This window comes from Ciconia boyciana, chromosome 3 (genome assembly GCF_034638445.1).
Source record: "Ciconia boyciana chromosome 3, ASM3463844v1, whole genome shotgun sequence".
In the NCBI taxonomy this organism is placed as follows: domain Eukaryota; kingdom Metazoa; phylum Chordata; class Aves; order Ciconiiformes; family Ciconiidae; genus Ciconia; species Ciconia boyciana.
Genome location: NC_132936.1, coordinates 25,504,390 through 25,530,399, shown reverse-complemented (window position 1 = coordinate 25,530,399; position 26,010 = coordinate 25,504,390). Strand labels below are relative to the sequence as shown.

The following is a 26,010-nucleotide window of genomic DNA, read 5'->3' as shown; positions in this document are numbered from 1 at the left end:
CTGATACATTATACCATGATACCTGTCTGATTTTCACATTTATACTGAAACATTCATAATTCAGAATGAGTAATATATTACTCATTATATTGAGCGAACTTAGGGAATAACATAAAAATAGATGGAAATGTATGCCTGCCTTGTGTTGCTTCTCTTGCACACATCAAGTAGAAAGCCTGTACACAGTCACAGAAACACACTAGTAACGTGACATTAATAAAAAAATGAAGTCAGATCTTTTGAACTACATTCTTGTTGCAAAAAGGCTTGGAGTTTTGATCAAACCCTCTATCTCTTCACTTATTGTTCTTCAGACCTTCATGTATTATTCATATAACCATAGGTCAGGTATGTCTGTTTATGCAAACCTCATGAATGTTTACTGTAATGGAAACAAGCTACTCTTACAAACTTTGGCCATTCTGTTTGTGCAGCCATTATGTGCTTAACTACAAAATGTGCTTCTCCAGAATAAATACATTCTGCATTAGTATAATGCTCTAATTGTTGCAGTAAATTATTTATCCTCACCATTTTATTTCTTGTTGTCTGTTTACTGTCTTTTCTCCTGCATTTCAGTTTGAATTAGATTATAGTATACTTGCTGCAGGATTTTTGTTGTTGTTTTTTGTTGGAAAGTGTCTTTAGAATGGCAGGAGGTGAAAAATTTTAATTTGTGATTAGATAGGTTTGTTGCTGTACCTCTTTCTGAATGTTAAACCTGATATGGCATTATTGGCAGCTCTACCTTTATTGAGAGGCTATACAGATAGAAGTTAGAGCAATCTGATTTGCTGTGAAGACTCAATAAAAACATTTAACATAGTGGTACAGTTTCTTTTCTGAAGTTAAAAATGAGAACAAACTATGAACAGCCTTAAAGGCCTTTATGGTTTGAATGATACAAAGGAAGTCCTTGTGCAACTGTTGATGTACAGTTTGCATTCTGACATGTAAGTGGATTTTTCCTTGGTTCCCTCACACAATTAAACAGGCCAGAAACTGATGAAGCAGATGATGATCCTCCTGTCTTTCTGCAGTAGCTTGCACAGAAGCATCAGACCACTGGGGAGTAGAAGAATGCCTTTCTTCCAGTGGAAGATTGCCCTTGAAATAATGCAGAGATCAGTCCTAAATTTCAGGCAATGTTCCATTTCGAGGGGCATCATATCTCTTTTCTACCTTTCTGTAAAGCTTTTTCAGAAAAAGTAGATTGTAGTCCATTGGATGCATTGTTGTAGGTACTAAAACACCAGGAACTAGATAGAACTACTGTTAGGTGAGTAGTAGACAGCTACTCTGACTACAGTTTTCAAATCAGCTAAGTAATTTGCCATCAAATGAAGTGATGGGCTGAGTGAGGTCCCACAATATCTGTTCTGGATTGAGCATTGTTCAACAGTTTTGTAAGCAACTTGAGGAAGGAACAGGTAGCATTTAGTTGCAAATGGCATTAAAGTAGCCATAAGAGCAGGATTCAAAGGTATAAGCATAAACAGGGGAAATGATGTGAAGGAAAATAAGCCACCCCCAATAAACAGGATGGCAGTCAAAAAAAGGCAATTACAAAATTCCTTACTTGTATAGAAATAATAATCTTTGCATATGTATTATGTATTTCAGGAGAGATTGGCTAGGAAGCATTACCATAGGAAATGGTCAAGAAGCTTGTAATGGATCATGAGTGAACATCACTCGGGGGGGGGGGGGGGGGGGGGGGGAATCAGTGCTAGAGTTAGAGATGTGAAGAGGGAGAATAAGTTAAAGAATTCTGAAATATTCTTCTGTATGCTTCTGCTAAGGGCTTGGTCTGAATTTTGCATCTCGCTCTAGGCACCACAATTCCAGAAATGTGTAGACAAAGAATGTTCACAGAAGAGCAACAGAAATAACAGGAGAGCAAAATAATTCAAGCAAAACTGTTAAAGGAAATAATTCTCAAATCTCAACAAGAGAAAAAGGTGATAGTCTTTATGTATGTAAAGAAAGTAGTATAAAAAAGAATGAGAATTAACTCTTTCGCACATCTGCTGCAGGCAAAGCAAGCATTATGCAGATTTAGCATAGGTTTAGTTATGAAGTTCCTTCCAGCTGTTTTCAGTTAGTATGATGGTTAAAATAGGGTTACCTTCATTCTTGAATGGTATTGTTAAATAGCTGTTGTTGTTCCAAAGGAACTGTACGTGTATGGAGCTGCACTAGAAAATATAAGCTTATGCAGATATAAAATCTTTTAAACTTATGAGTTGTGCCTAGTCAGATAACAGAATTTTCTTACACACTTCAGTGTTTAATTTGTGCCATTACAGTGAACTCTACTCACTGTAGTGATTCATAATTTCGTGAACCTTCATATTCAGGAAAGAATAGAAACAGGAGAAACTTTGAATTTCCTTGTTTCTATCGCAGTCCAAATATCCTGAACTTTCAATTTCTTGTGAAACGGAATTTGTTTTCTGTGGCTTCAAGTCCTTGATAATACTTTGTTTGGTTTCACAGTGCCTGATGAAAGCAACTCCAAAATTTTTTTCTAGTTTATCTTACTTATTCAGAGTTTAACTATCACACATCTTATTTTGGCAGTATTACGTCTGTAGTACAAATATGCTAAATTTAAGAAACCAGTGGTGTAATGAGTGACAATGTAATTGCTAGGTATTGTATTTACACAATTAGCTGTGAAATTCATGCCTAAACATTGTCTCTGTTTAAAATCTATAAACTCATTTTTGAGAGCTATTATAAACATGTCCATAACATCTCAGGTGTAGCATCTTTCATGTGGCATGGAGTAAAAGTGTCACTAAGGACTTCCTGCAGTTACATGGAGTTCTTACATGAAAAAAAAAATATCTGAAGTTACAACCACTGTTTTAGTAATAATAAAAAAAATATTTTAAAACTCTTTTTTAAAAAACTCTTCACTTGATTAGAATAATATAGAAAGCTTCTGCTTGTTTCCATTCTGAAGGAAATTATTTGGAAAGTGGGAATAAAATCTGGTGACTTGCATTTAAGTTGGCCCAAAAAGGAACACTACTGCTATTTGTCTATCCATGCATGTTGCAATAAAAATGTTAGTTTGGATAATACCAGGTAGATGATGCTTAGCAGCAATATAATTTTGAATTAGAAATTTAACTAATAAAATTTTGAATTCTAAATGTTTTAACCTAATGATGGGATCCTTACTCTAGATCTTGTTTTTAAACTGATCCTTCAGACTAGTTCTTCTGAATAACTTAATGCTTCATCAAATTCTCTCAAAAGCTAGGAGCAACTATGCCAAACTTCTATAACTGAACTGATGTGATTTCTTGGAATCTATCAAAGTGGTATAGTTGTATATTCCCAGTACATGAAATGCTCTCTGGAATGTGTAGGGATAGCGAGAAGTGAAGATCTTTATTTCTGGGAGAAACTCTGAGCAAATTGGCAACACTGTTACTTCAAGTCCTCTTGCTTCCGTTGTTCAGACAGAACATGAGAACTACACTGAAATCAAGATTTGCAAACCCACATAAATATGACTTCAGGAAAAAGTGAACCTTTTAGCAGAAATTTTTTGTTCTGACTCATTCGTCTTGCTTTATCCACTATACTTCAGATGCAGCAAGAATTTGAGACAAATTGCATTGTTTCTAAGTTGATCAATTAAGTATTAAATTTTCAAAACCAGTATTAGCTTAATCTTACTCCTACTGATGTCAGTACAAGTTCTCATGGGGAATAATGGTTAGTACTGTATTGAGTTTATTTGAAATTTACGCTCTTAATCAGCTATTTTGTTTCTGAAGGAGCTATTCATATGGATACATTTAAGTAAATGTAGGTTATGTGGGTGGAAATTGTGCCTGCTAATGCAAAATCCTTTTTCTCCTTAGAATTGTAACTTCTCCATTCCAGTCTGGCTAATGCTTGCATTTGAAATACCATGCAAGATTATATTGTTAATCGCAGAATAAAGGGAGATAGTATAGCAAAAATGCTTCCCCAAACTGTCCAAGGAAAAAAAAGCAAAGAAATCTTCCTTGATTTCATACTTTTTAAAATTTTTTTTGGCTCTGAAGATAATGCATGTGTGCTACTTCTAACATGTCTTATGAACATACTTACTTAAGAGCAAGGCACTGTAGGTTTGTTTTTGTTTTTTTTTTTTTACTTGGTGGTAACTTCTATGACTTGATTTCACTCTTGTTTTGGTTTTTTTTTTCTCACAAGGATTTAAGAGTTAACATGCATTAGTTATCCTGTTGTTGGAATGTCTCCATACTATTTTTCTGGTTACTTGTGACAGTGCAATGCTAATAAATGAGAAGATCAACATCAAAATATATGTTTTGATGATTTAATGGAGGTCAATTATTTATTAAAATTTACATGAACTAAAGCATTACTACACTAGTGTCTGCTAACTATCATGAACTTATGTGTAAAAGAAGTTTCTAATAGTAAAAATATCCTTTGCAATTTCTGTGGTCTTACTCTGCTACTACTTTCATATGATTCTTTAATTAAACAACTCACCTTATCTGCCTTAGGTCCATAAACTTCTGCATCATTTGGAGAGTATTTACCACAGCAGGATGCTTCTTCCTGTATACACTGGTGTGGATCTTTCATCATTCCAATTTAAATGCAAAAAATGACTAAATGGGTTTGAGTTAGAATAGTCTAAGTCTCTTACTTCCATAGCAGCACTTCTCATATAGGTTGGGTATGGTTATTTCAGCAGTGAACATGACCCTGGTTTGCTGGGAAAGGTGATACACTTATGTGGCCATAAAGTCGGCACCTGATGGTGGCATGGGGCTTCAGGGAAAATGACAGCCATTATTTTACCATTATTGTTGTATTAACATTCACACTATTGTGTTATCTTTCAATTTTTCTCTCCTCTATTTTCTGTACATTACCTTGTTGTAACTTTAGGGACATAGTGATTTTATAATATATAAGTAGGTACTTTAAGGACTTCTGAGGTCTTAGATGGAAGATTCTGCATAACTTATCTGCTTTAAAGAGTATGAAGTTGTCTTTTTTGATGGGTGTAAATGCAGAAAATTTTGGAATGCTTACAATGTAAGGTATGTAATTGTATATTCAAAAAAATGCATAGATAGGCACAAATAGCCTGAGCTGAGGTGTTTATAATCCTCAAATAAGTTTCTTTGCTTTTATATTCTCAGGTATGCAAATTTTTAACACTTTGTGTTTGACAGAAAGTAAAAATGTAAAAAATTCTTAACAACAGTGCATTTCTAAAATGCAGTAGTATAGCTAATAATTAAAAGACTGGATAACTTGTTTTATTTCCTCTGAAACTTGGTAACTTGAGTGTATAGTGTGAGTTCTGTTCAAGTCATCAGAATATTAAAGTAGAGTTTAGTGACTTCCAAATCGTCAATGCATTTCTTTGTTTTATGATCAAGACTGCATGTAGTTCTTCCTTAATTTCATTTAGTTACTACCTATAGTTTTGATGTCTACAAGGTTTCATGACTCCCATGAAGTTCTGTTGAGAAATACAGTTCAGTGGGTTTGCTTTTTAGCAGACGTGTGTGTCTGAGAACTGTGTGCATGTTCTTACTGCGGTATAAGTTGAGTGGACACAGTTTGATCTTTTTTAATGATGACTTCACTACCTGCTCTGCTACCCCCAAAAAAATCTAAATTATTTCCTTCACTTGGCTTTCTGAAAGTCATTTTGTCTAAGAATAATAAGTTCTCTTATGTATAAGACTTGAAAGTTGCTCTTGCAGCTGTAAAGTTCTCATTTATGAGGCCTTTTACTAGGCTAATTTCAATACATCTTCCATCGTATTCAGAGTTCTTACTGAGGGCCATATTATGCCCAATTTATGCATCTCTGTGTTACTAGAAATATCATAAGAATATGCGTGCCTTAGCTGGCACAATTCGTAACTCTCAGGACTTTTTTTTTACTTGTTTTTTTGTTTGTTTCACATACAAAAAGCTTTCCATACTGAGGAAGGTGTAATCAGTTATTGACACAAAATGCTCATTTTAATATCAGAGAAGAATACTATTTATATCAACTAACATGAGCCACCTAGACTGCAGTTCAGTGCAAGCCTGACACCTAATTGTGCTTGTTTATAGATGTCTGTATGTGTATACGGAATCTTAACTCCTGTTCCACACTCAATACCATCTATCCTGGGACCTGTCCTGTTTATTATCTTTGCCAATGACCTGGAGTTGGAGATGGAGTGCACCATCAAGTTTGTTGATGATACCAAACTGGGGGGTGCATTCAACTTGCTTAAGTTATAGGATTGCTATTTAGGTAGCTGTGAGGCTGGAGGAATAGTCCAAAAGTCAACAAGGACAAATATTAAATTCTCCACCTGTGATAGACTAAATCCCTTTCCCAGGGATTTAGTACAGGTTTGGGGACTGACTGGCCAGGTTGCATCTTTGCTGGAACGCACCTGGGGTCCTGGCAGACAGTAGGCTGAACATGAGCCAGCAGTGTGCCCTGGTGATGATGAGAACTAACAGCGTAGTAGGCTGTATCAATAGGAGCATAGTCAGTAGGTTAAGGACGTGATTTTTCCACCCCCGCTCCCTTTACTTGGTGCTTACTAACCCACATAGGAATACTGCATCCAGTTTTTGCTCTCTTAATGCAAGAAAGACATTAAATAGACTGGAATGAGTTTGGCATAGAACTACCAACCTGCTCCACTTACACTGTAAGGAGAGGCTGAGAGAACTGGGCTTCCTCAGCCTTGGAGAGGAGATGGCTTCAAGGTGACCTAGCAGCAGCCCCTTAGTGCCATACAGGGAGGTTGCCAATAAGATGGAGGTGGGATCTTTATCAAGGAAAACAGTGGGAGAGAAAGACAACAGTCATAAAGGGAAACAAAGGAGGTTCCAGATGGATAAAAGAAGAGTTACCGTGAAGATAGTCAAGCACTGAAGCAGTGAACCAGTGATGTTTTAGAATCTTTGTCCTTGGGGGTTTTCAAGACCTGAATGGAAAATGTCATCAGCAACGGGGACTGAATTCACTGTTGATTTGGCTTTGAGCTGGAGGTTGATTCCTGATACCCTTTACAATTTGAATTATTTTTATGAAAGTGATTCCTTGCATTTATGAAATTTCAAGTGTGCTCTACGTGTTAATTTTATGGTAAGCTGATTCACTCTGCTGACTATGGTTTAGATCTCTGTTGTCTATAAAGAACATTTAGACACTCCGTGCATCTGTAAGTGTCTACATGTAAGTTTCTTAAACTGAGTCTTATCTCTAAAAATAGTACAAATCTAATCTGGGGAATTTGGACTCCCTCCTTTAAAGGAGAGAAACAGACACCTCTAAAGAGCTTTCATCTCAGTTTTCTTTGCAAACTATTTTAGGATGAGATGAACCACTTCTAGTGCCATTTATTTTCTATCCCCAAAGCCTATATTTAAAAAAGGAAAATCATGTTGAGATTTCAACTTTTCACTTATCAATATGAAAGTCTGCAATCCTTATTTTCAAAAATGCTAAGCATTCCACAATTGCTTCAAAATATTTATATCTAAAAATCAAGTCCCCATTGTGTTCAACCCAAATTAATTAGTACTTAATTATTTTGGAAAATTTGTGATAGAATCTGTTGAACTATTCCTACACTGTTTAGTGTCTGAACTGAAATACAGCATACTGATCAACTTTCAAATGCTCACTCATGTATTGACCTCTTTTGGAGAAAATCGTTCTGCTCCAAAGACATAGCCTCTATATTTAAAAACAATTTCATGTTTCAAAAGTTTTGGAAAGAAAATAAGCATTGTTGTATAATCTGCAGACATGAAATAATTTGTCATTTTCATGTTTCGTGTAGGAGAGGAAGACTTGGGCTGAGTTACTTCTCATTACTTTTTGAAGGTGAAAAAAATAAATAGTTTAGCACAGCAATTTGTGACACCTAATTATTTGCTTCACTACACTACTTTGATTTGCTGAGCAATTATCTCAATTAGGGCTAGCTGTGCAGTTAGGGCCAAGTACCAAGTCAAGCTGAATCTCATATTGTGCTAGTGCTTGCATCAGATAGTACACTATAAAATAAAGATGTTAAGTTCTGTTAGTTGCTGATTTCTTTGTTGTAGAAGACAAGGTATGTAGCACCACAAATTGTCCCCATACTCTGAAAGACAGAGGACAGATCTGTGATGGCAAGTAAAATAGTAGGCCTGGTGTTATATCTTGAAAACCTTCTTTTGAGCTCTACCACTTACAGTACACAGTACTGTCATCTGGGAGTTCATCTGTGTGACTGTACGTAGCCTGAGTCATTTGGGAGTTGATCTTCCAAGCCAGCAAGCACCCTCAGTATCAGATGGCTTTACCAGAAGATAGTTATCCTCAAAACTTAATAAAATCAAGATTGTGTCCTCTCTGAACTTCAGTACTCATTTGAGGTATAAAAACGCCAACTCAACAGCAAAATTTGTTAATGCTTCTTAACGAACTGCAAAACTTTGCTAAGATATGTGTGTTCAAGGTATATATTTTTAACATATTATAGTTGTGACTGTACTCTACTTGGTGGCTAATAAAAAGTAGCTTTGGAACTATTTTGTCAACTGTGAAAAAATTAACGTATTTATGTAAAATAATTAAATGGATTTTTGTTCATCCAGAACATAGATTTCCATTTTTGCTGTTTTTATTAGTTATATTTTTGCTATTCAGAAACAATGCTTTCTTTTTTTGACTTGATAAATATGAAGTATTCTTAAAGAGACCCTTTCTATTTAGTGTGTAGAAGATACATGGACTTCATTTGCTGTTACATAAAACTTTGCTCTTGTACCTCATACCATTCCTGCAGCAACAAGAAATCCTGTGTAAAGGTTTTTTGGTTTTTTTGAAACAATAAGCATCTGTGGCATGATCCAGCTTGTATGGAAAACAATTTCAGTGCTGTTGGTACTCAATGTCACTTCGTCTTGCTTTGCTTAAAATATTATCACTTTGTTTATCATAATTAACACATTTTTTTGCTAATATACATTGAAACTGTTTGCATACTAGAAGATTTTAATGTATAAAATGACTTGTTTTGTAGGCTGTTGTGAGAAAATAATTGCAGCTGATGAGAACCTGCTCTTAATTCACAGGCCTTTTTTTTTGTCAGCTGGGATGGGTTGGTTTGGGGGGTTGTTTACATTGATTCAGACTCTGGAGAGAGCACAGTTTCTGTCACTCATTGATTTTTCTTTGTGTATTCTTTTCCAGTTTATCTCCCTGAATGAAGTTCTTTTAAAAGTCAGTCTTCAATCTCGTTTCTACTATGTGAAAACAAAAAACAACCCACAAATAATGAAAAAAACACTTCAGTTCCCTACTTAATGAAAGGGATGCAGTCTGAGAGGCAGCAGACAGCTGCCCCGTGAGATTTTGTACTGACTGGACAGCTGACAAACCCATATTCCCCAACCAGGCTCAGCAAATGTTACCTGCTTTCATGTGTAGACAACTGAGGAGCACAGGAGCCAGTGATACAATAGGAGAAAGTGGCCAAGGACCAGCAGAAGGAGCTTGGGAATACTGTTGGCAGGGGCAAGAGCAATGAGGTCATAGAATACTAAAGGGGACTCAACCCAATACTTTAGGAAACCAAACTTTTTCAAAACCTTTGTTTCTCGGTACTCTGGGAAAATGGTTATCAAAGGTAACCTTTGTTCTATGAATTCCTTTAAAAAAAACATGCAAGTTCTTCCAAACTTGTTTTTCTAGATACAATTTTATGTTGAAAATATGGGAAAATAAAATTTCACATAAAATAGAACTTTAATTATAAACTGAATTTAGAATTGTAAAATATTTATTTATAGCTGAAAACATATAGCTAATTAAATTCTGTAACCTACTACAATATTTACTCCCTTCCTGTGATCCTTCCCTTGTACAGTGCTATGAGACCATTAAGGCTACATCTGTACTAGTAAATAGACCGTGCTAGGGACAATTTTCTGTCCCAGAGCTTGACTGCCATGGTGCAGCTTGACTTGCATGCTCATGACCAAACTCTTCCTTGTACTCTAAAACTTGAGCAGTTATTTTCATAACTGCTGTTAAGAATACTGCCCAGCATAGGCCAAAGTTGTTTTAGGAAGCAGGTCTCAGTTTAACAGTATTGACAATATACCAAGGCCAGTGTTTAGCTTTGCCCAGCCTTGTGTAGTTTACTAGTATAGATGTAGCACAGAGGTCTGAATGTAAGAGCTGGAGTAGTTGTTTATGTTAGGAGAAGAGAATATTACCTCTTTGCATTCAGTCCATTGTGCGTTCTATACATTTGCAATTCTACTTCCTCCATCCTAGTAATAAACATCCTAACAGAAATGTTCTACCTAATGCCAGTAAAATTTTTGATGCACTAAATCAATGGGGAGTAAAGGATATAATCTGTGCAGCACCTCTCCTATTGCCTGTAAATGAGGATATGGCCCACATTTCACAATAGGATTGAAATATGCTGGAGGCCATGTTCATCTAGTATCTGGGTTTGAGATCAGAAGATGTAGCAAGTCTGAGTTTCATCTGAAGCTATCAAACCTTTACAATAGCTGTAACAGATAGGTCGCTGTATCCTAAAGCTTTACTGGGGCAATCCCCCAAAGTCCCAGAGACACCTCAAGACATCCTAGATATGTTGGTCTAGTCTCTCCAGGCTATATTCTACAATATTTTTACTGATACTAAATTTTTATAGGAGGCCTGACAATTTATCTCGAACTTCTAAAATAATCCTATGGAGTTAAATAACTAATTCTGAACTAAAAGTGCTGTTCACAGTTGACCTTTTTTACTGATGTTAATGACAAAATGGTAAAGAAAATACAGCAGTCCAAAAAACACAGCAGATCCAGAACTGTCCATGTTTCAGAACTTTTTTGTTTCTAGATGAACCTGCATTTTATTATCATCAGGTTAAGATTAAGTATAATAGCAATAGATAAGTTTCTCAAAAGGGTCTGTAATTTACACCTTCCACATTCCATGTAAATTCAGCAGTGTGGCATAAGCCTAATGCTGTATACATTAATACAATAATACTAATACAATACTGTAAAAACTTGATCAGCTAGTTTCAAAGGGGGTGAGGAATGTTGGAAAATTTAAAAGGAGCAGGGAGAGGAAAAAGAAAATTCTGTCAGGTAAGACCACTGTGGGATATAACATGGCACATCTACAGTGACATACAGAGCAAATAAAACTACTAATCAATGCCTAACAAAAATACCTCTGCTGGAAGCTAATTAACATCACAAAGTATCTGCAACAGAAATTAATTTTAATGAAGGTGTATCTGGATGCATATACAGTGACTAATGAAGGAAATCCTCTGAAACTTTATCACATCTGCTCCATAAGCAGCAACAGTAAAAGATTACATGTAGAGATCATGGCGATTGATCAGCAATGCGTGCGAGTAGGTTTCAGGCTGAGGAAGCCTAAGTCTGTTAACACAGAGAATACTTTGCCCCCAATGGAGGAGCATTTAGCATTGTTGGTGTAAATGAATCAAGCACTGTTCGTGCATCTAGAAGGCAGGATGACAAAGCATCTTTGTTCTGTGTCAGTAACCATGAGATCCAAGCAGTTTCAGAGAGAGGGGGAAGAACTGGGACTTTGGTTATCGTGTCTGAATGTGAAGAGGTTGAGAGATGACTTCAGGAATTTTGAAATACAGTCCTATTACATGGATGTAGTATAAATGCACATCTTTTAGGGAGGGTAAGAGGTTATAAAGTCACCATCATAGATTGATAGTCTGCCTGTGCTGAAACAGTATGAGAATCTGAGCTGTTCCTGCTCACAAGGTGCTCTGTAAATTATTACGCACCAGCTGACGATACACCACATGCAAATGGGTGGGGATCAGCAGAAGGTTATTTCCAGAGTTTTATTCTGGAAACTGCTGCATCACTCAAACAGAGGAGTGGAAGGGTGCTCTTTTTAAAAAGTGACAATACACAATCCCTTCTATATTGTTATATTAGAGCCTATGTTGCTCCTAGTTGAAGTGCTTAGGTGCTTTTTGGATCTCTATTCAAACACTTTGTGTAGACAATATTATACGAGCCCTACTCCCAAAATCTTCTCATATGGAAAGTACTGTTAATACCAGAGAAAGGATTATTCCTTCAATAAAGGATTGACCATGGCTTCTCATGCCTTCTAACCATGCTACAGGAGACATAACAGTAAAAGTACCTAATTTTGCATTTTGTAGTAGAAAACTGCTATGGTATTGTTGAACAGAATCTAATCATCACATTTCCAGCAAAATACAACAAAATAGTCTGTGGGCAAGGAGCTTTACAATTCATGAGAGAGAACATTTTATACAAATAAATGTCTCATCCCTGGCTTACACTTCATATTTTGTTTAAAGTGTGATACTACTAACAAAAATAACTCTAACAATAATGCTTTCTTGTCAAGAGATCTATTTTCTCACTATGTATTCATTACCAGCTTATTTGAGTAACAAAACCACTTTTTATTGCATTTTAGTTAAGATAGTAGAATAAATAGTACTTAGTGAGCTCAGCTCTGTTTCTTTATGTGCAGTGTCAGCAGAAAGTTAACCATTTTCAAATTGTAGCCCCAGCCAGAAAATACACTGAAGTTTGATTGTATTCTTTACTGTCTCAAAAGGGATAGTTTCACTCATGGAAATTCATTGTTGATGCTGATGTGAAATACGATCCAGGTTATCTTAGAAATCATAAGCAGGGGTTTGAAACGCTATCAGACTTTTCCTTGTGATGTTTAACCTGACTTTTCCCTGCCTGTCTGGCACACAGTATGATTTGAAATTAGTATAAACTGGAGTGTAGAAATTGTGAGCCCCTCCTAAGATTGAAAAAGATGAAGGAGGGAGGAGGGGAAGGCAAACACAGAGGAGAAATGAGCAAAACTCCCTTAGTCAAAAATAAATAGTGAAAAGCATTCAGGTATGTAACATTTTATACACTAATTTGCTGCTAAACTAACTTCAACACTGTCTTGTCAAATTCTTTGCTACCATATGGTGTTACATATTAAGAAGATTGGCAAATTTACAGCTCCTCTTTTTAGCTACAGGGTAATTCTGCACCTTCTACACTAAACTGGCATTGTACTAAAGCAGTTTCTGTTCCTGAGCTTCACTTATTTTCACGTTGTGTTTGAGAGTGACAGTAGGCAGTAGTCTTATTACAGGGGAGGGAAGAAGGAGGGAGGAGTTGTTTTTCCAGGCATATTTGTTCAGGTACTACATGTTTAAAAGTTTATACAAAATTCGCAAGAGAACATTTATTAGTGACTGCATAAACATAGAAGGAATCTCTTGATGAAATTCTGAACAATATTGATAGTACTTAAGCAAGTAGCTGAATGTTTTATGTTTATCTTCTGTTACTGCCATTCCTCGCTTTTAGTACTGTATTTCTGAACATTGGACATATTATCTATAAGTATAGGGTGACTTATAAGCAACATTGTAGAAAACTTCATAAGACAAGAAGAAAGATTAGTTTTAACTGAAAGTGAAGTGTAGTGTTATACAAAATGGAGAAGAAACGGTAACTAGATGCTGATCTCGCTACAGTAATGACTTTGGTGAAGCCACATTATTTTCTGGTCCCTCAGTTTCTCTATATACAGTGTGGGGTAATGGCTCATATCTTCTGCATAGGATGTTGATTAATTAAAAATACAAACAAAGCTTTAGATATATTGGAGTAGATATTTTGAAGACAAAAATCTATATACTTTAGATAAAATATAAAAATATATACTTTTAAAAAATTTAATGGATTTTAATAATTGAACTTTTTGTGTTTGAATTGAAAGAAAAAGAAATTTGAAGATAACATTTTCCTATGAAATGTGCACATGATTTTGTAACCTGTGTTAACAGGAGTGGCAGTAAGTAGGGAGCTGAAAGGGATGAAGTATTGTGGCAGAACTTCAGCTTATTATACAGACCGGCCAGCTTCTAGCCTTTCTTGGACAGAGTGACTAAATATTTTGTCAGCGAGTTGCATGCAGATATCACAATATTACCAGATAGAGTTATATGCTAGAAGAAAGGGAAGGCTGGTTGGAGTATTTCTTGATGTACTTTCCCAACCCAATGTCTACAGTTCTGTGAAATGCATATATTTATTTTGACAAACAAAGTAACTTCATGTAATGGCCAGAGTCTAGTAGTTTACCATGTATATGAAATAGTGGTTGGTTTTTTGTGTGTTTGTTTAAACAGTGTTTTAACTTTAGTTAAGTGTTTGCGTATAGCTGGTGTTGTATAGATAAATAATTTTTTCTATACATTATCTATACATATCTATAAATTATTTTAATCTATTATAGATAAATAATAGATGATATCTACTATAGATAAATAATAGATAGATAAATAATATGACTAAATAAACTGTGAAAGACACAAGTAATTGACTGCCTAAATATTCTATATTTTCGGAAAAGTTACAACTTATGTACAGTATGAAGCTTTTTATCCTTTCATCTTTCATCCAGTAGTGATTTCTGTATTTGCTTTGCCTTTCTTTCCTGCAGAAAAACAAAGGTAGCAGATCTTAGAGTCTTGAAACAGTCAGATGAGCTTATTTCTACCTTAAGAAAAAACCCTTAAACTTACTGCACAGTGCTTCCATGAAGTACCCATTTGTTATCGTTTAATTTTATCTTATTTAATTTTCTTATACACAATAGTGATTCATGAACACAGCAGAGATTACTTTTCTTAAAATACTGTGTGATATATCCTAGTTTAATGAAAGTTTTCATTTTTAATTAAATTAGAGGAAAAGGCTCCCATCCTTTTTCCTTTTCCTCAGGGGAGATAACATTGTGCCATGTTATTAGCAAGTTTCCCGGGGGCGCTTTGTGCTTTGATGAATTTGTCATAGTCAAGGAACACTGGAAGCTGGTAGCTTGCCAAAAGGCATGCATTTTAGATTTATGTTACAACCTCTGTATGTTGAAATTTAAGTGTATTGATAAATCACTGAGAAGGACGTGTTTCTGTTTTAGATTTAGCTAGATGTTTCTGTTCTCTGATACCTATTGCATAAATCTAATGAACTTTAGCTTAGAGAAAAGTAGAAAGGGAAGGGTACTGAGGGGGGAATGAGGGAGGAAAGGGTCATAAAAGTAGCTTTCAAATACATAGGTCCGTTACTAAAAAGAGTTAAGTGTACTGTTCTCACAATGAAGAGATGCAGTAATGGACTCAAACTGCATCAAGAAAGTTTCAGGTTAGTCTTCAGAAAAAAGCTAACAATAAGGATAAAGCAGCTCTGGAACAGATTGCATGAGTAAACTGTGGATTATTCATCTTGGTGGAACACAGATCAAATGAGTTATCCATCAGAAATTGCATTGTTGTGGCTGATTCTGCCTTGGAAAAACATCCTGCAAGATGTATTTTTCTGAGTTCATGAAGAAATCTTTAATGAAAAAGTCTCTTAATAAAAACCCTTAATGCTTAAAACTTGTGCAACAATTTGTACCCTCACATGTTTTGGAAATGGGATTGAAAGCAGACAGATATTTCTAAATATTAACTGTGACTCTCAGTATGGGTATAAGTAACCTAGTAATTGCTTTAGAGTTGCGGAGCTTGCTTTGGTTTTGTTTTTGAAGAAGGCTATTTTAGCTGTACCCTTTGAATAAAGCCTAGCAAAAGAGAACTTAATATAATTTCTCAACTGATAGGGGTATTCACTTAATCTTTCACACAAGTATGTAAATGTTAAAAAGCAAACAAAAAGAGATTTATCCCCCCCAGTTTTGTTGATTTAGATTCTAAAGTGCCTACCACTTCTTGTAAGGAGAAAACATTTTATTTCAGGAAAATTGTTTATGTATAATCTAAATTATTCCATTCTTCTCAAGGAATAAACACCTTTAATACAAGACAATGCATGCATTGTTATTCACTTGTTTTTCAGAAGTGCGTAGAGGTGCTGTTGCCCACGTATGCATGTTAAAACTAGACAACATTAAATTTGAGGTTTTGTAAAAACTTTTATGAGCTTATTAAACCACTTGGGTTAGAGAACAGTGGCAGAGGAATCTGGACTTTCTCTTCAACTGTTTTCTTCAGTTCACAATTTGACCAGCACCAGGAAATTAACTCCACATGAAAAATGCAGCTTTGTCTGTTCAACGTCATTTCTGATATCTCTACATGGTAGAAACTGGGGAGTGAAAAAACAGCAGTCAGCCCCTATCTTGCTACAGTGATGAGAAATGGTCATAACAAGGCCACTGTCTAAATGTTCCTGTGCATATCAAGACCTGTGGTAAGGGACGTCATCATGGTGACTGGAGTTTGGGAAGTCCAGTGGGGAATCTTAAAAGCTAAGCAAAACTGGCAATACCAGGGCAAGTGAAAGCTGTCGCAGACTACTGGGAGGGAATGCAAGTTTGAAATTAGATTTTAAACTATTGATTAGATACTTATCACTGAACCAATGAACTTGAAGGAAAAAGATCTGTCATAACTGGTTGCCTTTTTAAATCATCCATTCAAAATTCATCAACAATCAAAAGAACAAAACCAATGTTAAGATGCATGAGAAAGATGTAGAAAAATAATACTAAAAATATTATAGTTCTAGTATAAGAACTTGATGGTACTTTTTTTCTGGAGTACTTTGCAGATTGTCTGCTCCTCTCAAAAAACATTATATATAAAAAAAAATAAAAAGTGCAACAAAAATTTGAAGCATGAAAGATCTTCCATGTAAAGAGACAGCATGATTAGGATATTTTAGTTTCAGAAAAGATGGAAATAGGGAGGGAGCAAGATCCTTATCCTTCCTCATACTGTAATGTAGGACAGACAATGTAAAGGAAAAGAATATAATGAAGCCAAGAGCTTTAAATAATCTGTTACAAAATATATTTCAGTCTGTGCCACTTTGACAAGGTATCATCACCTAGGGCTAGTTATCTGTGTACAAAGTACGAACACTCAGAATTTCTAAGACAGAAATAAAGGTTTTAAAAATACATAGCTCTATTAATACTTTTTTTGCCAAATGATTTGTAATTGAGAGGCATCTGGCAACAGAACTCATGAGAAAACAAAACAACATAACTGATTAATCCTAGCAATATTTTGGAATTTGGAGGCAAAGGCTGTCTCTACTCTTGTAAATTGAAAATGCCGGGCTTCAGAACCAAGTACGCAAACTGTTATCTGTAGCTTTGAATTGTTGGAGCTGCTCTGGCAGTCTCGACTGGATCCTAAATGCTTCTTGTTCATACTGTGGGAATTAGCTCATTCCCCGCGCTATTGCCACAGATGTTGTCAGATGCCGTCTCCTCCTGGAGGATGAAGAGTACAGCGGCTATGGTCAGATCATGCTGGTCGAACTCAAACTCAGAAAATAGGCCATAGAACTGCTAAGCTTACTAACTGAAGTTGTAGCCACAATGATTACTAGTTTAAAGTCTAAAATAGGGGTGGGTACATGAGGGCTGAATGTTATTGATCCCATCTATAGAGAAACAACAAGGACATATTTCTCAATTTCCATTGTTAGAAGTAGCAGCGGTCTAAATTGCCATGATTTTGTTTAAAGGTTTTGTAAAAGAGTAGGTGCTTTATGTAGGCACCCCCTTCAAAAAGCTCTATGTGAGAAAATTATTTTCTGTATATTTTGTGACTAATTTTCTGTTAAAACCCATGACTCTTGAAGTTGAATCTCTAGTCAATATTTTTTTTAATAAAACTTGCTAGCTTGCCAATCACAGATGTCAGAATGTTTGTATGCTTTTGTGTGTTAGGAAAAAGGGATGAGATGATGCCTTAGGAAAAAAAAAAAAGGATTAGAATGTTGAATTTGTTCTTTGTATCCCAATTAAATGTCTTGATTCAAAACCTACACTTGAAACTGGATTATTCTGGGAAATCACCTGCCACATGAAACATCTTGAAATAAGGTAGTTTTTTTTCATTTCTGTTCCAGTACAGAACAAAAATATATTTCAAGGATATAAAACTTTACAAGATACAACAAAACACCTTCTGGACTATAGCAATTAGAAAGAACGGTTGCCATTACACTAAAAACATAGATCCTAAATTGTATTTCCTTACCCCTGTTTTTATAAGTGAAAACTTGCTTAAGGATAAAATACAGTATTGAATGAACAGCAAAATAAATATATTTTTATTTATTTTAAATTTATAGGTATAGAACAAGGCACAGAAGGAAAAAAACTCAATTTCTATCTTTTCAAAAATACTATTGTTACAAATAATACTAACAGCATCTGATTGTACAGAATTCTACAGTTCTTCTGACAGTAGTTCAGGTACTGGCACAAAGGTGTATACCAGAGAGATTTAACCCAATGTGGACCAGGTTTGGCCTTGGTATAGAACAAAACTCTACAGTGTACACGGACAACAAAGCAGTGAGCAAAGAATTACAGCATTCACTTCTAGAGTTATCACGATCATTAATCTGATACTGTTCACCAAGTGTTAGGGCAGCACATTTTTAGCAAAATTATGCATGTGACAGAAGGAAATGGCAGTGCTAAAAAACTGTGAATCACTCTGGATCTGCGAGGTTGATGTTCAGCCAACCAACTATACAGAATTCAGTGGTCTTGTACTTTCTCCACAATCTAGGAGACAATATAGAGGAGAGGAGGGGAAAAAATAGGTGAACAAATAGGTAGCATGAGGTAAGCCTGTAGTAGGTTACTTATATTTTCCCCTGGGTATTTTCCCCTGAATTCATGAATGATATTTGGAGGGCTACTTTGTCTTTTTGCTCTGTAGGGAGTTTCTACTTTCCTGTGTACAGGAAAAAATAAGTTATATTTTGTGGATAATTCCTGGTAAGGTTCAGCTGAGGAAATGGACATGGAAGAACTGCAGTGGACAAAGCTAGCATACTGATAAGCATGTATAGAAACTTGATGTGTAAAAATGTATTTCAGTGAACAATATGATTATTTCCACAAACACATCAGTGTTAGCTATGCAAATATAAATTGTCTCCATTAACATAATGTTGTCATTGTCTGTGAATAACACAAAACTGCATAGCACATCAAAAAAGAAATCAAATTAGTATCATATGACTCCTGTTCACCTACCACAGCTGCAATTAATCTCCAGTGTTTAGAAGATATAGAAGATAACATAGGAATGTCTCCATAGTGCTGTAGCATAAAGTGCAGAAATCTCCAATCTAGTGGTGGGCTAAGCCAATAAACCCTGCTTGGGTCCAGAGGTTTTTGTGCAGCTCTGAGCCTGCCCTGACAAACTCTGCTCAGAAAGTACTGGCAAAGTACTGGGGAGAGGAAGGGATCAAAGAAGTACATTGAACTGAACTGTAATATTGCTTTCAAACCTAAGCTGATTTATTTAGAGCTAGCTTTGATGTCTTTGCACTCATAGTATAAGTATAGCTCCAGAAAGTTTTCAAACATTAGCAACTAGAAAACTCATCATGTATCATATGTATTTTTTAGTGTTTAAAGGAGTCCTAAATAATGGATGTTTATTGACTGTTATGAAGTCACAACACAGATTGCTTATAAAGCTGGTAAAGAAAACAAGTCTATGGGAAGTCTAATATTCCTTAATAAAATAGTGTTAATTCTATATGGGAGAAAAAATGGCACTTTTGAAATTCTTTTGAAAGAAAACTGAGCATTTGGAATTCTCATTAGAGGGACAGAGTAAATGACAAACTAAAAGCTCATTTAGTTTTCTTTGAATAATACACAGCAGCTTGTATACAATACATGGGGTCTCAGGTGCTGTTCATAATATTCCATAGAGCTAGTGTTAGTTATAAACTAATAAAGCAGTCTTGCAGAATGAAGAACTATAAAATGAGGGAGAAAAAAACACCCAAACCTAGCAATCAGCAACAGGTCTTAAAAATGAAGAGAGGCTGAGTTGCTTAAGTGTGCTGTCTACTTAATGCTTTGGACTGGAGTGACACCAAATGCTGCAATCTGTTTAATTTAAATGGCAAGCACGAACATCCTGAAGTTGGTAACTTAAGAAGAAAGATGTAATACTTCCTTAGCATTTTAGTAATCTATTTCAGGGTTTAGGATTGTACTTTCCAAAACTACTAATTTTTAGATTTAATGAACTTTAGTTTTTTTGTGAATTTTAAACAATGACAGGCAAGTAGACAATAATGGAAGAAAGTGTCTTGCAGAGAGGTGACTTAAGTAACCCTATAAATACTGTAGTGAAGATACTAAGTTACTAATGAATATAATGAATAGTAACCTAGGTACTTGGGAGGCAAAAAAAAAGCAATACATCATCGTATCAAGCTGATGAAACTCCCTAATATGTCACATACGAGCATTGCCTAGAAATAGCTTGCTGAACATGCCCCTTTTCCTGGCAGCGTACTGAAAACCAGATGAGCCATAATTAAAGCTGGGTCACAAAGGAGAGAAACACTGGTTTTAATCATTATGCCATTTATATTTGTACAAATTAGTAAATCAAATGCTATTGTGTGAAGGGCAAAAGTAAAACCTTTTCAGTGCAGTCTAAATCTGATAAACATTTCCCTTTAATTGTTTTGTGTGAACTACAGACATATAATCAATTAAGTGCTCTGCTGAAAACAAACAAAAAACCCTAGTAACTTTTTCTGTAAATTGTATATCTTTATCATGCTACCATAGCATTTACATTCCCTAGATTCTTTGCCTCCGTATGGGGCAGAGGGGTGGATCTTGTTTTCCAGTACTTTATTACTATTTTGTTACTAACATGGTTGTTACTAACAATCCGTTCCAAACTACAGGAGAAGTTATGAAGCCATCTTGCTGAAAGTAATATATAACAGTAGATGGACATTAACAGCATCTTTGTGCTGTTACAAACCCTACCTTTGAACCAAACCAACATCTTTGCTTTTTTTCTGCTGGCAGGGCAGAGTGCTTTCAGTTACACATTTAGATTACTCACAGGAAAAAATGCAGTAACCTTAGTTTACTTACATAGTCTTTCAGACTGTGGAGTACATGTACCGCACAGTGTTCCTCAGAGTCTTGGTCCACTAATCTTCCAAAGCGACTGATCTGTAGAAGGCTTGTCCATGGAAACCAGGGATCAGGTGATGGATGTGTATATTCAGTTCTCAAGGATGTGTATTTAGACCCAAGAGCTGTGAAAAACCTCCAGGTGCTCAGAGAATTCGTAAAAATAGAGACTGATATACCAACTCATCGAGACATGTATCTATATCTGAGCAGGTGAGATCCATCTGGTATTAGGGTCCTTGTTTAATCAAGAACTTGTTTCAATTCTCTTGAAGGAAACTCTCCAGAGTTATGTGTTGGGTATATTTGTAGGAAAAACAAAACCAAAACCTACTCATTTTGACAATTTGACAAAAAGGTCAATACTTCTTGGCTTTTACTCAGCACTTTCTAAATAATCCTGGAGATCAGACAGGTACCTAGAGGACTGGTCTCAGATGTAGATATTTTCTTTATTGCTAGCAAGTACGTGCACTCAGAGATTCTTGGTGCTAATCATGAAATTAACACACTGCTCTGTCTTGTCAGTCAGTCCTCTGAATTTTGCCATTGTGGTAGTATCACTCCACACAGTTTAGTTTGACCAATGTATCTGATGGGAAATTGCCCAATGATCCCTTTCAATCACCTGTTCTTGCAGCAAGTCTGCATCATATTCGTATTTCAGAGTTGTGTCTGTGTTTGGTATGTGTGCACTGAGCAGGTCACTATGCAGTCCTTGTCCTGAGTGTGGGGGGAGATGTGGGAGTGTGCTGTCTCACCCAAGCAGGTTGAAAGGAAACCCAGGCACATAAGCATGCAGAGTTCATCATGCTACAGCCTTCAGACTGGAAAACGAGGTGACCAGACCTGCATAACATGAACATACCTACACATATGGCTTAGCATAGTCATGCCTTACTCTTGGAAGAATGAAACCATAGGATGAAAGCCAATCTGCACTGGCAGAGCTGTAGGAAGAAAAGGCATAAACAGTGTATGTTCCAGTAACAATTAACTGTTTGGGCAGAGGTACAGGATTCAGGCTTGGAAGGCTTTTGTAACCGGGAGGACAATCATACAGTATATCTGCTCTCGCTCCATGACCCAAGATATTACTTATTCCCTTGTATTCCTCTTCTTACAAGGTACGGCACTAGACTTTTTCTTGCAAGGTACAGCACTAGTCGTTTTTGTGTACTCTGATCAAAATGAATATTTCACTTCAAAGTTATGGAATCAGAGGATTAGGAAAAAAAGAAATGAAAATATATTGCTTGCAGAAATAGTTTAGAACCTGCTGGTGTTAAAAGTTTTCAGCAAATTTAAAACTGGAAAACCACTTGTCACACCATCTAGTGGTTCTAGTCCATAACCTTATTTATATAGCATGCTTCCTTATTGATGTTTACTTATACTTTGACTGATCTGTTATCTGTGGTCTAGTAAAAGTTGCTTGTAACAAGAAGTCTTTTTAGGACATGTGAAACTAGCCAATCCTTTTCAGTGTTATTTGTCCTGATATTCATGTCAGGTTTGGTTTTTTTTCTTTAAAGTTATAAATTATGTTATTTCTAGTTATTTGCCAGTTTACATGCTGCAACTTTTATCCTTGTCTTTGACAACAGATAGTTAAACTGTGTTCTTGAACAGAGTTTAACTTTCAAACATTGTATCCAGTTCCATACATGTATTGCTTATTGTTTTCTGTGGATAAAATTAATTTCAACATAAAAAGCTAATACTGGGTTTGTGCTCATTAACTCTATGAACCCTGTAATAATGTATCCCTTGCAGAAAACAGTTTAGCAGGTGGACTGGTGTCTATCACCTTTGATACTGAATATGGAACAAAAGTGCTATCCTATGTCACATTCAAAGAAGTAGCCTTAGTACTGAAGTGATAAATGTGCCTATAGTAAGAAAAAGCTCCGCATCCACAAGTAGCTGACTAGATATAGTTTGGGGTAAAAGCCAATCTTAGCTATCATTTCTACTTTACCTGTAAGAAACCCAGTAAAATTCACTTAAAACTGATATGGATACAGTCCTTTAAACCATAACATGAGCATTGAATTAAAATATGAATTTAGAAGATGTTAATAGAAGTACACTGAGTATCTTCATGAATGAACCTATCATATGTTACAAATGACTTGTTTTTGTTTTCAAGGATTTAATGGGTTCATTTACTAACCCTGAATGTGAGAAATGAAAGGCAAGCATACAAATGTTTAGTTTGTGAAATGCTGTATAGAAAGTCCTTTTTGAGCTATTAAATAGCTGAAATATGCTACTGTTGCATACAGATTTGCATATCCAGTGCATTTGAAGAGTTTTAAATCTGTAAATGATAATGCTAGCTGATGGAATCTGATGCAGAGAAGTCATATCTTGTCTGTGATTTCACCCACAAAGTAATGAAATCTATAACTGATATCAACTTCTTCTGAAGGCGCATAACAGTTCTTATGCTGATCTGCTAAAATGTGTGAATTGTGTTCTGCTGAGATTTTACTGCTATATACTGTATCACAGACAACGACTGAAAGTAGACACTGACAAGTTCCAGAGCAAATTAGAAGTGTTCTCTCTTGATATTTCATCAGCATGTGTCTCTGTCCTCTGACACAGTCTAATTTACCATTCATTTTCCCCTATTTTCTGGTAACCTAATTTAAATACAAATCATACAAATACTTCTGTAAACTGTATATTGGTCTATCAAACTGACCTATCGTAGTTATTTTGTGCCATTCATCTTAACCTAGTGGGTTCTTCCAGATCTTATAAAACCAGTGTGGAGAGAAACACCGCTGAACCACTAGGAAATGGAAGCATTTTAAATACTGTGTTCATTCCACAGAACAAAGGTATTAAGTTACTATATATAGAACACAAAATAGAGTAAAGCTCATTAAATTACACTTCTCTAAACAACCTTTTTGAACTGAAGTAGTCAGTAAGGGTTCTACAGAGAGATTATGGATGTGTTTCTGTGGATGACTGCAAACAGAAGACAGCTCATTATGCTTGTGCTCAGAGCTCACCGGATGTGAACTATCTGTAGTTCAGAAGCTATGTAGCTCTAATTGTGTGGCAAAACGTGATTTTTAAAAAAGCTCTGTTTGGCCTTCTCTATAAACATACAATTAGCTATTGATTCCTCAAGGATGCATACCTCCAATCTAGGTGCTCTGAACTCCTAATTATTCCTGTTCCAAAATGGAGGTATCTAAATTATCTGATCTGTGCCTCACAAAGTTCTGTAGGCTTGTATATTTTTGCAAGTGCCAGCAGCCATCACTGTCAGGATAACACAAAGGTTCCTGTCACCCGAGCTCTAGGATTCAGAATGAATGTTTCTCTGTCCCACCTTTCTTGCATAACCTAGTTGGTCTTTTCAGGATGCACCTACTGAAAACAACACAAAGCATTTTGAGTAATGAGATGCTGTTTAGGTCTGCTTTAAACCCATTGATTAAAGCATTTGCTTGGATAATGGAAGATGGTATCACACCTCTTCCTTACAAAATCTTTTATCAGGGATTGGAATAGAGGTTATACACATCTCAGGTGCTATTTAAATGACCCTTATGTAAGGCTCATAGCTCTTTTTCCTGTGAAACTGTTCTGGTTTTCACACTTGGATATTTACTGACCCATACAGAAGGGTGCACATAACTGCCTCTGTGGCAAAGAGAATTAGGACACACGTGTTAAAACTTAGTTTTGAGGTCCTCACAGTGACTAGATGCTCATGTAATACTGAACAGAGAGACTTACAAATTACTTTCAGATACATGCGGTTTGGGTACTCTCTTGGGAGTTCAAATGCTTCATGTAATAAGGCAAAAGAGGCATCTAGAGATGTTTGTTTTGGTTTTTATTTTTTCCCCTCCCATTATGTAGCCGAGTGGCTTAGACACTGAGTTAGTGGGCTTGAGTATGGGCTACATTTTCACTTTTTGAAGCAGTTCTCTGAGAAAGGACTAGTTGGTGTAGCCACCTAATCCTAGACATGATTCATGGCTGTGAGTCCCCAGGGGGCGGAGAAGATTCGTTCCAGTCTTTTTTTTACAGAAATTCTTTTAAAGATTTCTGTTCACCAGGCTTAGGTAACTTCCTGCTTAGTATGCTATCCTCTTCCCATTCTTAGTGTGCTAATCTTTCTCATGCGCTGTATAGGATATTTAGGTGTCTTAACATATGGCTGAAGATTACAGTTGCTACAGGGTACCAGTGGCCTTGCAGCAATAAAACCAAGCCATTTTTTTGAAGGTGGCTGTAAAATGAGATTGATCCAGCTCTTATTGAATAGCAGTAATGCATATGTTAAGTCTGGATTTCAGAGTTCAGCTTCCACATAAAAATCTGTTGAAAAACTACTAATTTGTCTGCTTTATTATAACTAAATTTTAAATCCTGATGTTGGAACTGGCTCCTAAGTAGAGCCTAATCATGCCTAGCTTTTAATAAGTTATATCTACTAGGATATTATGCAGTAACATAGTGTGGTATACCTTGCAAATGTAATGAAGTCTATCTGAGACCTCACTGCAACATTGCTCTTAAATCTGTGTTGACAAATGCATAGACTTTAAGAGTGTTTTGTGAGTTATAAATATGTGGATTAGCAAAGTGCCCATTTTATACACTGAGGGGATTCCGACAGCTACATAATAAACCACAAAGACTCACTAATGCAATATGTATTATGGTCCTGGTCACAGTTTAGCAGGATTTTTGTTTAATGGATTAGGCCATATTGGTTATATACTTCAACCCACTCAGTTTTTCTACAGGTGATTTAGTAGGAATTTACACTGCCTTATTTCTGTCTTCTTTTTCATTCTTTTTTTTTTCTTACTTTCTTTTATTCTTTTTTTTTAATTCCAATTTAGTATACTTTTTCTTGGTTATCTGTGGTTGTTATTGGG

General features: G+C 35.8%; 1 protein-coding gene across 1 annotated transcript in view; it reads left to right on the top strand.

Annotated features, from left to right (window-relative positions):
- The window catches only part of CSMD1 (CUB and Sushi multiple domains 1), a 1,308,402-nt gene that overhangs the window by 387,704 nt on the left and 894,688 nt on the right, over positions 1 to 26,010 (top strand). The window lies entirely within an intron of this gene.